The sequence below is a fragment of the Dendrobates tinctorius genome, unplaced genomic scaffold (genome assembly GCF_039654945.1).
Source record: "Dendrobates tinctorius isolate UK_male_01 unplaced genomic scaffold, ASM3965494v1 ptg000126l, whole genome shotgun sequence".
NCBI classification, from domain to species: Eukaryota; Metazoa; Chordata; class Amphibia; order Anura; family Dendrobatidae; genus Dendrobates; species Dendrobates tinctorius.
The window spans coordinates 16203431-16215571 of NW_027361794.1; the positions used below are offsets into that span (position 1 = coordinate 16203431).

At 42.4% G+C, this 12141-nt stretch overlaps 1 long non-coding RNA gene across 1 annotated transcript in view; it reads right to left on the reverse strand.

Moving 5' to 3' along the window:
• The window catches only part of LOC141047350 (uncharacterized), a 33911-nt gene extending 22095 nt beyond the window's left edge, over positions 1-11816 (reverse strand). Inside the window, exon 1 of the long non-coding RNA XR_012219775.1 lies at positions 11585-11816. This is a non-coding gene — a long non-coding RNA (uncharacterized lncRNA). The remainder of the gene's footprint in view (positions 1-11584) is intronic.
• Between the last annotated feature and the right edge of the window lie 325 nt (positions 11817-12141).

The following is a 12141-nucleotide window of genomic DNA, read 5'->3' on the forward strand; positions in this document are numbered from 1 at the left end:
TCCTCTGATGCTGAAGGAGGTCCTAAATCATATACCTCTAGACCATACTTTAGAAACAAAGGACGTGGACGTAGGGGTAATTTCAGAAGATGGCAGGACACCGAGCGCTACTCTGTAAGGACCTTCCCCAAAAAGCCAGAAACAAATTCTGTATTAAATTCTCCCTCCTCCTCAGCTTGCTCTTCAGCCTCTTTTTTAGAAACCAGGGGCCTAGCACCATACAAATTACGGGAGCGGACAAACAATCAAAAATGAGGGTTCTGTTTAATGGGGACAATGGTAATCAGATAATTAATTTGTCCTCATATAATTTGTCAGATATAGAAAAGAGGGTTCTTGAGCGGGGGTTATCTTTTGTTCCTACGACCAGGTTTGACCCATTTGTATGGGTTAAGGATATTAATCTATTTACACGAAAACTTAAGTGGAAAAAATTTTTTGCTTTGAATGATAAAAACAAATGTCAACAACTTGGGATAACGGAGGAGGAACATCCTGATGTAATGCTTCTGGCTGATTTGTCTGAGGAAGGACAGAGAGACATTGGGGTGGGCCCTTTTTCTGATTTGAAACCAAAAAGTAAAAAGATGCCACCAATTGGTGATACTGGGAGTATTGACATCTTTCAACAGCTTGTCTCGGCAGAGATTTGCAAGATTGACTCCAAGAGAGATAGGGTTCCACCCAATCTCTCCTTCCGTGAGAGAAAGGCTCTGGAAGAACTGGGTGATAATGATCGGATTGTATTGAAGCCCTCTGATAAAGGGGGCAATACTGTTATCCTCAACAGAGACGAATATATTCAAATGTGTATGAGGATTCTCTCTGACAAATCAACGTATGAGCTGCTCAGGAGTGATCCGACGAAGGAATATAGTCTGAAATTGTCAGTATTGCTCAAAAAGGCACTTGATCTGAAGTTGATCTCAAATAATGAGTTCAACTTCTTACTACCCAAGTGGCCAGTTACAGCTACGTTTTACTCCTTGCCTAAGATCCATAAGGGGTTCGACCCCCTTAAGGGTAGACCAATCGTTTCGGGGATCGATGCCCTTTGTCAGAATTCCAGCAGGTATTTGGATCAATTGTTGAGACCATTTGTGCTATCTCTCCCATCATATTTGCGAGATACTATGGACCTCCTTAATAAACTTGAAGGAATCACAGTGGATCCAGGTACGATACTGGCCTCTATTGATGTTGAGGCTTTGTATAGCAGCATTGGCCACACAGAAGGTCTAAGAGCTGTTGAACATTTTCTCAAGGGGAGGGGTATTCACTTTGGAGCACACAACAATTTCCTGCTGGAACTTCTCCAATTTGTATTGTGTCATAATTTCTTCCTATTTAATGGGAGGTACTACCACCAGCTCAGGGGCACAGCGATGGGGAGCCCTTGTGCCCCTACTTATGCTAATTTGCTCCTGGGCTGGTGGGAGGACACTCAGGTCTTTGGGGACGAGGATGTCGTCTGGTCCCCTAGGATATTATTCTGGGGTCGGTACATTGATGACATCCTCGTCCTATGGGCGGGGTGTGGAGAATCATTCAGATCCTTTGTTGATACCCTTAATAATAATAAGCTGGGTCTTTTCTTTACCCATGAGGTGGGTGGAGATCAGATCACATTCCTGGATGTCAATATTTCTATTTCTTCAGATGGCTTGCTTAAAACCAACCTGCACCGAAAACCAACCTCAACTAACAGTCTCTTAAGGTGGGAAAGTCATCATCCCCCCCCTCTTAAACGAGGTACACCAAGGGATCAGTTCCTCAGAGTTCGGAGGAACTGCTCTGAGTGGAATGATTTTGAAATGCAGTCGAGTGATTTATGGAGGAGGTTTAGGAGCAGGGGTTATCCAACAAGGGTGATTGAACCGGCCTATAAACATGCTAAACAAGTAAGCAGGACATCATTGTTGACTCCGAGGGTAAGGGAGGACTCTAATGCAATCACTAGATTGATAGGTACCTTTGATGATCAATCCGGTAAAGTTATGAACATCTTGGAGAAGTATTGGTCTATCCTGAAAATTGATAATGACATACGTGACTGTATCACCCAGGGTCCATCAGTGACATTTAGGAAGGGTAGGTCGATAAAGGATCGGGTGGTAGGTAGCCACCTGGAACCTCAAGAGAGAGGAAACGTGGTTGCGGAACAGAGCAATTGGGACCTTTAGGTGCGGACACTGTAGCTTTTGCAAATATATCTGTGTATCCCATACTTTCTGTAGTGCCTATACAAAGAGGATTTATGAAATGAAAAGCTTTGCGAACTGTAAAACCACTGGAGTTGTTTATCTGTGTACTTGTACTTGCCCCCTTGACTATGTTGGCAAAACAAAGCGTGAATTACGTGTCCGCATAGGTGAACATTTGGGGGATATTAGACACAATAGAGATACCCCCTTAGCCCGTCATGTCAATATGGTGCATGGAGGGGATGATAAACAGATTAATTTTCGTGTTATAGAGAGAGTGCAGCCCGCGGTCAGACAGGGAGATTGGGATAATAGAATCTTACAGCGGGAGACACGCTGGATTTTTTGGCTTGAATCACAGTCCAAAAGGCCTTAATGAACAGCTAAATTTCAGTAGTTATCTATAATCAGTGTGTTTCACAATTTCCCAGCCAGCTCCTTATAGGGTTTTTGATAATTTGGTCGGTATATTATTACTATTAGAATTTTTTATTATTTTTCATTTATTCTATGTAGGGATACAATTATTTTACTCCATGCCTTTGAGGACTATTGTTATCTATTTTTTTGAAGTTTTGGGCGTTCTGAATAATGAGGCTGTTGAATTAATCGGCCGCATATTGTTTGCGAGATACGGTGTTTCTGTTGAGAGGGACGTATTGTCCTATTTTGTTCCAGGCACCATTTTGTGAATCCCTGTTTCTATCCGTGCTGTCTAGTAAGGTGCGCGGCGTCTATGCTATCCAGGTAGCTGCTGCACCGCATGTCCGTCCTCAATATGATCCCTTCCGGTTTAGACCTCCATTTTGGATTTTGGAAACCGGAAGTGGGCGTTCTATATCGGCGCGGCATCTTTAAACAATGGCGGCGAACGCGCTTGGAGTAAAGCCGCATACTGCATTGTTCTCTCGGCCAGGGGTAATGAGACCCCACTTTTTGACCCCTGATAAACCCTCAGCGGACTAAGAGGGGGAAACGCGTCGGGTTTCCATATGCATCAAGTGGCTGATAAGTATAATGTTGTACATCATTTTTGGCAGATCCCGCGGTGGTACTATCTATTTAGATTTAATCTATTGAGCAATTATGCTATGTGACTTTGTATTCATTGCTATTTGAATATTGGTGTACCACGCTGTATAATCAGAGATGAATATGGTAGCCTTATTATTTTTTACTGTATTTTTGTGAATTAGGGTGATTCTACCCTCACTTGCAAGGTAATGGCTGCCGTAAGTGCTATATAGGCTTTTTCACTGCCTCTAGTGTGCAATATTTATTCAAGTTGATGTGCTTTTTCTTGTAGCCGTTTTTTAATTTTGCTATCTGGTAATTGGGTCTGCCATTTGCAGCTTATTAGCATTTTTGTGACTACGAGATAAGTCCTTCTCCAAGCTGCTGGATATTAACCCCATTATATTGTTTTGACTCCGAGATAAGTCTTTTTGGGGTTCTTATACTATTAGAAATACTACGAGATAAGTTCATAGCAATTTAGTATTATCTATGAGACTAATTTTGTCTCTATATTTTTTTCGGTACTATAAGTGTGTGTGTGTTTCTTTTTTTGTGTCCCTTTTTGTATATGTAGGGAGACGTAGGGGTTATTAGGGATACCGACGTTGAGCGGGGGCGCCATATCGTCTACAACTAGGGTGCCAACCTCCGCGGCTAGGAAGGGTGAAACTAGGGCTGACTAGGGTAACTTAGCCATTGGCCCATTATTTTGAATACTGAAGAGAACTAAAAACAGTATTTCTTCTCCCTTCATTTTTGTCCTCTACTACTCCTTCTTTGAGTCATTTTCACTAATGTTTTTAGTCATTGAATTAAAAGCTAAATTTTAAGGGTTATTCTTTTTTGTGCTTCTGGTGTTATTATTGAATATATAATCCCACTGATTTATTTTGAGTTCTGTCTTTGATGAGTATGGCTGGGTTTTTGTCGGGACCCATTGACACAAATAAATGGCTGGATGATGCAAGAGAGGTTTTTTCTGAAGTAGAATCTGACTCTCTGTCTGCTTCGGGCTCTTCTCTCAAAACACTTTTTTCTGAATTATTGGAGGCATTTAAAGAGAATATTAAGTCTTGGTGGGAGGTACAATCTCTGGAAAATTATATCGAACAAAAGATTGTCCCGCGTGGTCTAAGGATACCTCTAATACCTGCTCCAAGGTGTAGGACTCCATCTTTACTTGTAAGGTGGGAGGAGGAGATTACTGCATCATCTGTACGGTTAATGCAGATATTATTAGATGAAGAGAAAATAACTCTAGAGAGGACTTCATTGAGGGTGAAGGAATTGACTGAGGCAACCCTTAAATTGAAAACAGCTGCTGATTTCGTAACAAGGGAAGAAAATCTTAAGAATACTGTTGAGAAATACCAACTTTTTATTAAAGAAAGGAAGCATAAACGATTTGTTAGGGATTCAACAGAGTTCAGGGAAAAACGGGCATACCCTGCCCTTGCCCCGAGGGGTATTCCTGGTGACATCTCATCCTCAGATATTGAATCCTCTGATGCTGATGGAGGTCCTAAATCATATACCTCTAGACCATACTTTAGAAACAAGGGACGTGGACGTAGGGGTAATTTCAGAAGATGGCAGGACACCGAGCGCTACTCTGTAAGGACCTTCCCCAAAAAGCCAGAAACAAATTCTGTAGTAAATTCTCCCTCCTCCTCAGCTTGCTCTTCAGCCTCTTTTTTAGAAACCAGGGGCCTAGCACCATACAAATTACGGGAGCGGACAAACAATCAAAAATGAGGGTTCTGTTTAATGGGGACAATGGTAATCAGATAATTAATTTGTCCTCATATAATTTGTCAGATATAGAAAAGAGGGTTCTTGAGCGGGGGTTATCTTTTGTTCCTACGACCAGGTTTGACCCATTTGTATGGGTTAAGGATATTAATCTATTTACACGAAAACTTAAGTGGAAAAATTTTTTTGCTTTGAATGATAAAAACAAATGTCAACAACTTGGGATAACGGAGGAGGAACTTCCTGATGTAATGCTTCTGGCTGATTTGTCTGAGGAAGGACAGAGAGACATTGGGGTGGGCCCTTTTTCTGATTTGAAACCAAAAAGTAAAAAGATGCCACCAATTGGTGATACTGGGAGTATTGACATCTTTCAACAGCTTGTCTCGGCAGAGATTTGCAAGATTGACTCCAAGAGAGATAGGGTTCCACCCAATCTCTCCTTCCGTGAGAGAAAGGCTCTGGAAGAACTGGGTGATAATGATCGGATTGTATTGAAGCCCTCTGATAAAGGGGGCAATACTGTTATCCTCAACAGAGACGAATATATTCAAATGTGTATGAGGATTCTCTCTGACAAATCAAAGTATGAGCTGCTCAGGAGTGATCCGACGAAGGAATATAGTCTGAAATTGTCAGTATTGCTCAAAAAGGCACTTGATCTGAAGTTGATCTCAAATAATGAGTTCAACTTCTTACTACCCAAGTGGCCAGTTACAGCTACGTTTTACTCCTTACCTAAGATCCATAAGGGGTTCGATCCCCTTAAGGGTAGACCAATCGTTTCGGGGATCGATGCCCTTTGTCAGAATTCCAGCAGGTATTTGGATCAATTGTTGAGACCATTTGTGCTATCTCTCCCATCATATTTGCGAGATACTATGGACCTCCTTAATAAACTTGAAGGAATCACAGTGGATCCAGGTACGATACTGGCCTCTATTGATGTTGAGGCTTTGTATAGCAGCATTGGCCACACAGAAGGTCTAAGAGCTGTTGAACATTTTCTCAAGGGGAGGGGTATTCACTTTGGAGCACACAACAATTTCCTGCTGGAACTTCTCCAATTTGTATTGTGTCATAATTTCTTCCTATTTAATGGGAGGTACTACCACCAGCTCAGGGGCACAGCGATGGGGAGCCCTTGTGCCCCTACTTATGCTAATTTGCTCCTGGGCTGGTGGGAGGACACTCAGGTCTTTGGGGACGAGGATGTCGTCTGGTCCCCTAGGATATTATTCTGGGGTCGGTACATTGACGACATCCTCGTCCTCTGGGCGGGGTGTGGAGAATCATTCAGATCCTTTGTTGATACCCTTAATAATAATAAGCTGGGTCTTTTCTTTACCCATGAGGTGGGTGGAGATCAGATCACATTCCTGGATGTCAATATTTCTATTTCTTCAGATGGCTTGCTTAAAACCAACCTGCACCGAAAACCAACCTCAGCTAACAGTGTCTTAAGGTGGGAAAGTCATCATCCCCCCCCTCTTAAACGAGGTCAAGGGATCAGTTCCTCAGAGTTCAGAGGAACTGCTCTGAGTGGAATGATTTTGAAATGCAGTCGAGTGATTTATGGAGGAGGTTTAGGAGCAGGGGTTATCCAACAAGGGTGATTGAACCGGCCTATAAGCATGCTAAACAAGTAAGCAGGACATCATTGTTGACTCCGAGGGTAAGGGAGGACTCTAATGCAATCACTAGATTGATAGGTACCTTTGATGATCAATCCGGTAAAGTTATGAACATCTTGGAGAAGTATTGGTCTATCCTGAAAATGGATAATGACATACGTGACTGTATCACCCAGGGTCCATAAGTGACATTTAGGAAGGGTAGGTCGATAAAGGATCGGGTGGTAGGTAGCCACCTGGAACCTCAGAAGAGAGAGGAAACGTGGTTGCGGAACAGAGCAATTGGGACCTTTAGGTGCGGACACTGTAGCTTTTGCAAATATATCTGTGTATCCCATACTTTCTGTAGTGCCTATACAAAGAGGATTTATGAAATGAAAAGCTTTGCGAACTGTAAAACCACTGGAGTTGTTTATCTGTGTACTTGTACTTGCCCCCTTGACTATGTTGGCAAAACAAAGCGTGAATTACGTGTCCGCATAGGTGAACATTTGGGGGATATTAGACACAATAGAGATACCCCCTTAGCCCGTCATGTCAATATGGTGCATGGAGGGGATGATAAACAGATTAATTTTCGTGTTATAGAGAGAGTGCAGCCCGCGGTCAGACAGGGAGATTGGGATAATAGAATCTTACAGCGGGAGACACGCTGGATTTTTTGGCTTGAATCACAGAGTCCAAAAGGCCTTAATGAACAGCTAAATTTCAGTAGTTATCTATAATCAGTGTGTTTCACAATTTCCCAGCCAGCTCCTTATAGGGTTTTTGATAATTTGGTCGGTATATTATTACTATTGGAATTTTTTATTATTTTTCATTTATTCTATGTAGGGATACAATTATTTTACTCCATGCCTTTGAGGACTATTGTTATCTATTTTTTTGAAGTTTTGGGCGTTCTGAATAATGAGGCTGTTGAATTAATCGGCCGCATATTGTTTGCGAGATATGGTGTTTCTGTTGAGAGGGATGTATTGTCCTATTTTGTTCCAGGCACCATTTTGTGAATCCCTGTTTCTATCCGTGCTGTCTAGTAAGGTGCGCGGCGTCTATGCTATCCAGGTAGCTGCTGCACCGCATGTCCGTCCTCAATATGATCCCTTCCGGTTTAGACCTCCATTTTGGATTTTGGAAACCGGAAGTGGGCGTTCTATATCGGCGCGGCATCTTTAAACAATGGCGGCGAACGCGCTTGGAGTAAAGCCGCATACTGCATTGCTCTCTCGGCCAGGGGTAATGAGACCCCACTTTTTGACCCCTGATGAACCCTCAGCGGACTAAGAGGGGGAAACACGTCGGGTTTCCATATGCATCAAGTGGCTGATAAGTATAATGTTGTACATCATTTTTGGCAGATCCTGCGGTGGTACTATCTATTTAGATTTAATCTATTGAGCAATTATGCTGTGTGACTTTGTATGCATTGCTATTTGAATATTGGTGTACCACGCTGTATAATCAGAGATGAATATGGTAGCCTTATTATTTTTTACTGTATTTTTGTGAATTAGGGTGATTCTACCCTCACTTGCAAGGTAATGGCTGCCGTAAGTGCTATATAGGCTTTTTCACTGCCTCTAGTGTGCAATATTTATTCAAGTTGATGTGCTTTTTCTTGTAGCCGTTTTTTAATTTTGCTATCTGGTAATTGGGTCTGCCATTTGCAGCTTATTAGCATTTTTGTGACTACGAGATAAGTCCTTCTCCAAGCTGCTGGATATTAACCCCATTATATTGTTTTGACTCCGAGATAAGTCTTTTTGGGGTTCTTATACTATTAGAAATACTACGAGATAAGTTCAGAGCAATTTAGTATTATCTATGAGACTAATTTTGTCTCTATATTTTTTTCGGTACTATAAGTGTGTGTATGTTTCTTTTTTTGTGTCCCTTTTTGTATATGTAGGGAGACGTAGGGGTTATTAGGGATACCGACGTTGAGCGGGGGCGCCATATCGTCTACAACTAGGGTGCCAACCTCCGCGGCTAGGAAGGGTGAAACTAGGGCTGACTAGGGTAACTTAGCCATTGGCCCATTATTTTGAATACTGAAGAGAACTAAAAACAGTATTTCTTCTCCCTTCATTTTTGTCCTCTACTACTCCTTCTTTGAGTCATTTTCACTAATGTTTTTAGTCATTGAATTAAAAGCTAAATTTTAGGGGTTATTCTTTTTTGTGCTTCTGGTGTTATTATTGAATATATAATCCCACTGATTTATTTTGAGGTCTGTCGAAGTCTACAGCAGTGCCTGTGACAGATCGCTGATCTGTCACAGTGATCTGTGATGTGACAGATCAGCGATCTGTCACAGGACAGTGATGTCCCACCTGGGACTATGTAATAAAGTTAAAAAAATCGCCAAATAAATTAGGGGAAAAAAAAAAATTCCCCCAATAAATCTATTTTTTTGGAAATAAAAAATCAAAAAAACAATAAAAGTACACATATTAGGCATCGCCGCGTCCGTAACGACCTGCCCTATAAAACTGTACCATTAGTTAACCCCTTTAGTGAACCCCTTAAAAAATAAAAATAAAAAATAAGCAAAAAATAATGATTTATTATCATACCGCCGAACAAAAAGTGCAATAACGCGCAATCAAAAAGATGCCTATAAATATCCATGGTACTGCTGAAAATGTCATCTTGTCCCGCAAAAAACGAGATGCCACACAGCATCATCAGCGAAAAAATAAAAAAGTTATAGCTCGCAGAATAAAGCGATGTAAAAATAATTATTTTTTATATAAAATAGTTTTCATTGCATAAAACCGACAAAACATAAAAAAATGACATAAATGAGGTATCGCTGTAACCGTACTGACCCGAAGAATAAAATCGCTTTATCAATTTTACCGCACGCGGAACGGTGTAAACGCACCCCCCCAAAAGAAATTCATGAAACGCTGGTTTTTGTTCATTCTGCGTCCCAAAAATCGGAATGAAAAGCGATCAAAAAATGTCACGTGCCTGAAAATGGTACCAATAAAAACGTCAACTCGTCCCGCAAAGAATAAGACCTCACGTGACTCGGTGGGTCAAAATACAGAAAAATTATAGCTCTCAATATGTGGTGATGCAAAAACTATTTTTACAATAGAAAGTGTCTTTTAGCGTGTGACAGCTGCCAAACATAAAAACCACCATAAATAGTAAATCAAACCCCCCGTTATCACCCCCTTAGTTAGGGAAAAATAATAAAACTAAATGTATTTATTTCCATTTTCCCATTAGGGTTAGGGTTAGGGCTAGGGTTAGGGCTGATATTAGGGTTAGGGGTGTATTGGGGTTAGGGTGGGAGTTAGAATTGGGGGTTTCCACTGTTTGGGCACATCAGGTGCTCTCAAAACGCAACATGGCGTCTGATCTCAATTCCAGCCAATTCTGCATTGAAAAAGTCAAATATTGCTCCTTCCCTTCCAAGTTCTGCCATGCACCCAAACAGTGTTTTACCCCCACATATAGGGTATCTGCCTACTCAGGACAAATTTCAAAACAACTTTTGGGGTCCAATTTCTCCTGTGACCCTTAAGCAAATAAAAAATTGGGGGCAAAAATATAATTTTTGTGGAAAAAAATGATTTTTTTTATTTTCACGCCCGGGCGTTATAAACTTCTGTGAAGCACTTGGGGGTTCAAAGTGCTCACCACACATCTAAATAAGTTCCGTGGGGGGTCTAGTGTCCAAAATGTGGTCACTTGTGGGGAGTTTCAATAGTTTAGGTACATCAGGGGCTCTCCAAACGCACATCACACCCGCAGACCATTCCATCAAAGTCTGCATTCCAAAACGTCACTACTTCCCTTCCGAGCCCCGACGTGTGCCCATACAATAGTTTTCTCCCACATATGGGGTATCAGTGTACTTAGGACAAATTGGACAACAACTTTTGGGGTCCAATTTCTCCTGGTACCCTTGGGAAAATAAAAAAATTGGGGACTAATTGATCATGTTTGTGGAAAAAATACGATTTTTTTATTTTCATGCCCGGGCATTATAAACGTCTGTGAAGCCCTTGGGGGTTCAAAGTCCTCACCACACATCTAGATAAGTTCCTTAGGGGGTCTAGTTTCCAAAATGGTGTCATTTGAGGGGGGTTTCCACTGTTTAGGTACATTAGGGGCCAGGGCCGGACTGGGACTAAAATTCAGCCCTGGCATTTGAAGTTACACAGGCCCACTAGTCACATGGTGACTATATAATATCTTTGTACAGTTGTAGTTTACAAGAAGTGAGAGGAGATTAACACGACTATATAACATGTAGTCACAGCTGTGCCCAGTATTTCAGCTCAGTCCTATTTATTGCTTTTAGGTACAGTATTCCTCCCAAATCTCTGTCCCCTTTTGTATGCATGATTACAGAATTCCTGGCAGAACTGCTCTCTATTGGGCAACCAGACCCCCTGGTCATAGCCGCCCCTATCATACCTCCCAACTTTTGAAGAAGGGAAAGACGGACAAAGACTGCGGCGCGCGCAGCGCGCCACTGCAAATTTTGGCCACGCCCAACCACACCCATTTCACAACTAGTCACACCCATGTCCACACCTAATCGCACCCATTTCGCACTGCTGATCACACTGACTGGTACTGAAGGCACAGTGGCTGGCATTATGGGCACAATGACTGGCACTAAGGAAGAGAGAAAACAGAGAGAGAGAGAAAAAAGAAAACAGAGAGAGCGAGAAAGAAAGGGGAAAGAAAGAAAGAACAGTGAGAGACAAAGAAAGAACAGTGAGAGACAGAGAAAGAACAGAGAGAGAAAGAAAGAAGTAAAGAAAAGAAAGAAAGAACAGAGAGAAAGAGAGGAAAGAAAAAGAAAGAAAGAGGGGAAGAAAGAACAGAGAGAGAAAAAAGAAAGATTAGAGAGAGAAAGAAAGAACAGAGAGAGAAAGAAAAAGAGAGAAAGAAATAAAGAAAGATTCTGTAAAGATACTATAGCAGCCCGGCTCCCATTGTAGTGCCCACCTGAGCCTCCCGGTGCAGGACATATCATGATCCGCTCACATGGCCGGCATCCCCGATTCCAAGGCGATCCTGCTATCTGCGCTGTCGGAGGAGAACACGGTGATGGATCTGAAGCATTCCTGGTTCCGTCACAATCTCCTCAAGAAATTATCTCATTTCCGGTCAGCTTCCAGCACATCACTTCAGGTGGAACGTCATGTGTGTGTTTTAAAATGCTCCTCGGGGCTCCGCCGTGTACTCCTGTGTCCGTGGGAAAAGCACGCTTTGTATGCTTTGTACACACTTGGCTTCGCTCCGTACATCCCGTACACATATGGCTCCACTCCATACACACACGGTTCCACTCCTTCCACCTTGTACACGCGCGGCTCCTCTCCGTACACCTCGTACACGCGCGGCTCCTCTCCGTACACCTCATACACACGCGGCTCCTCTCCGTACACCTCGTACACGCGCGGCTCCTCTCCGTACACCTCGTACACGCGCGGCTCCTCTCCGTACACCTCGTACACACACGGTTCCTCTCCGTACACCTCGTACACACGGCTCCGCTCCGT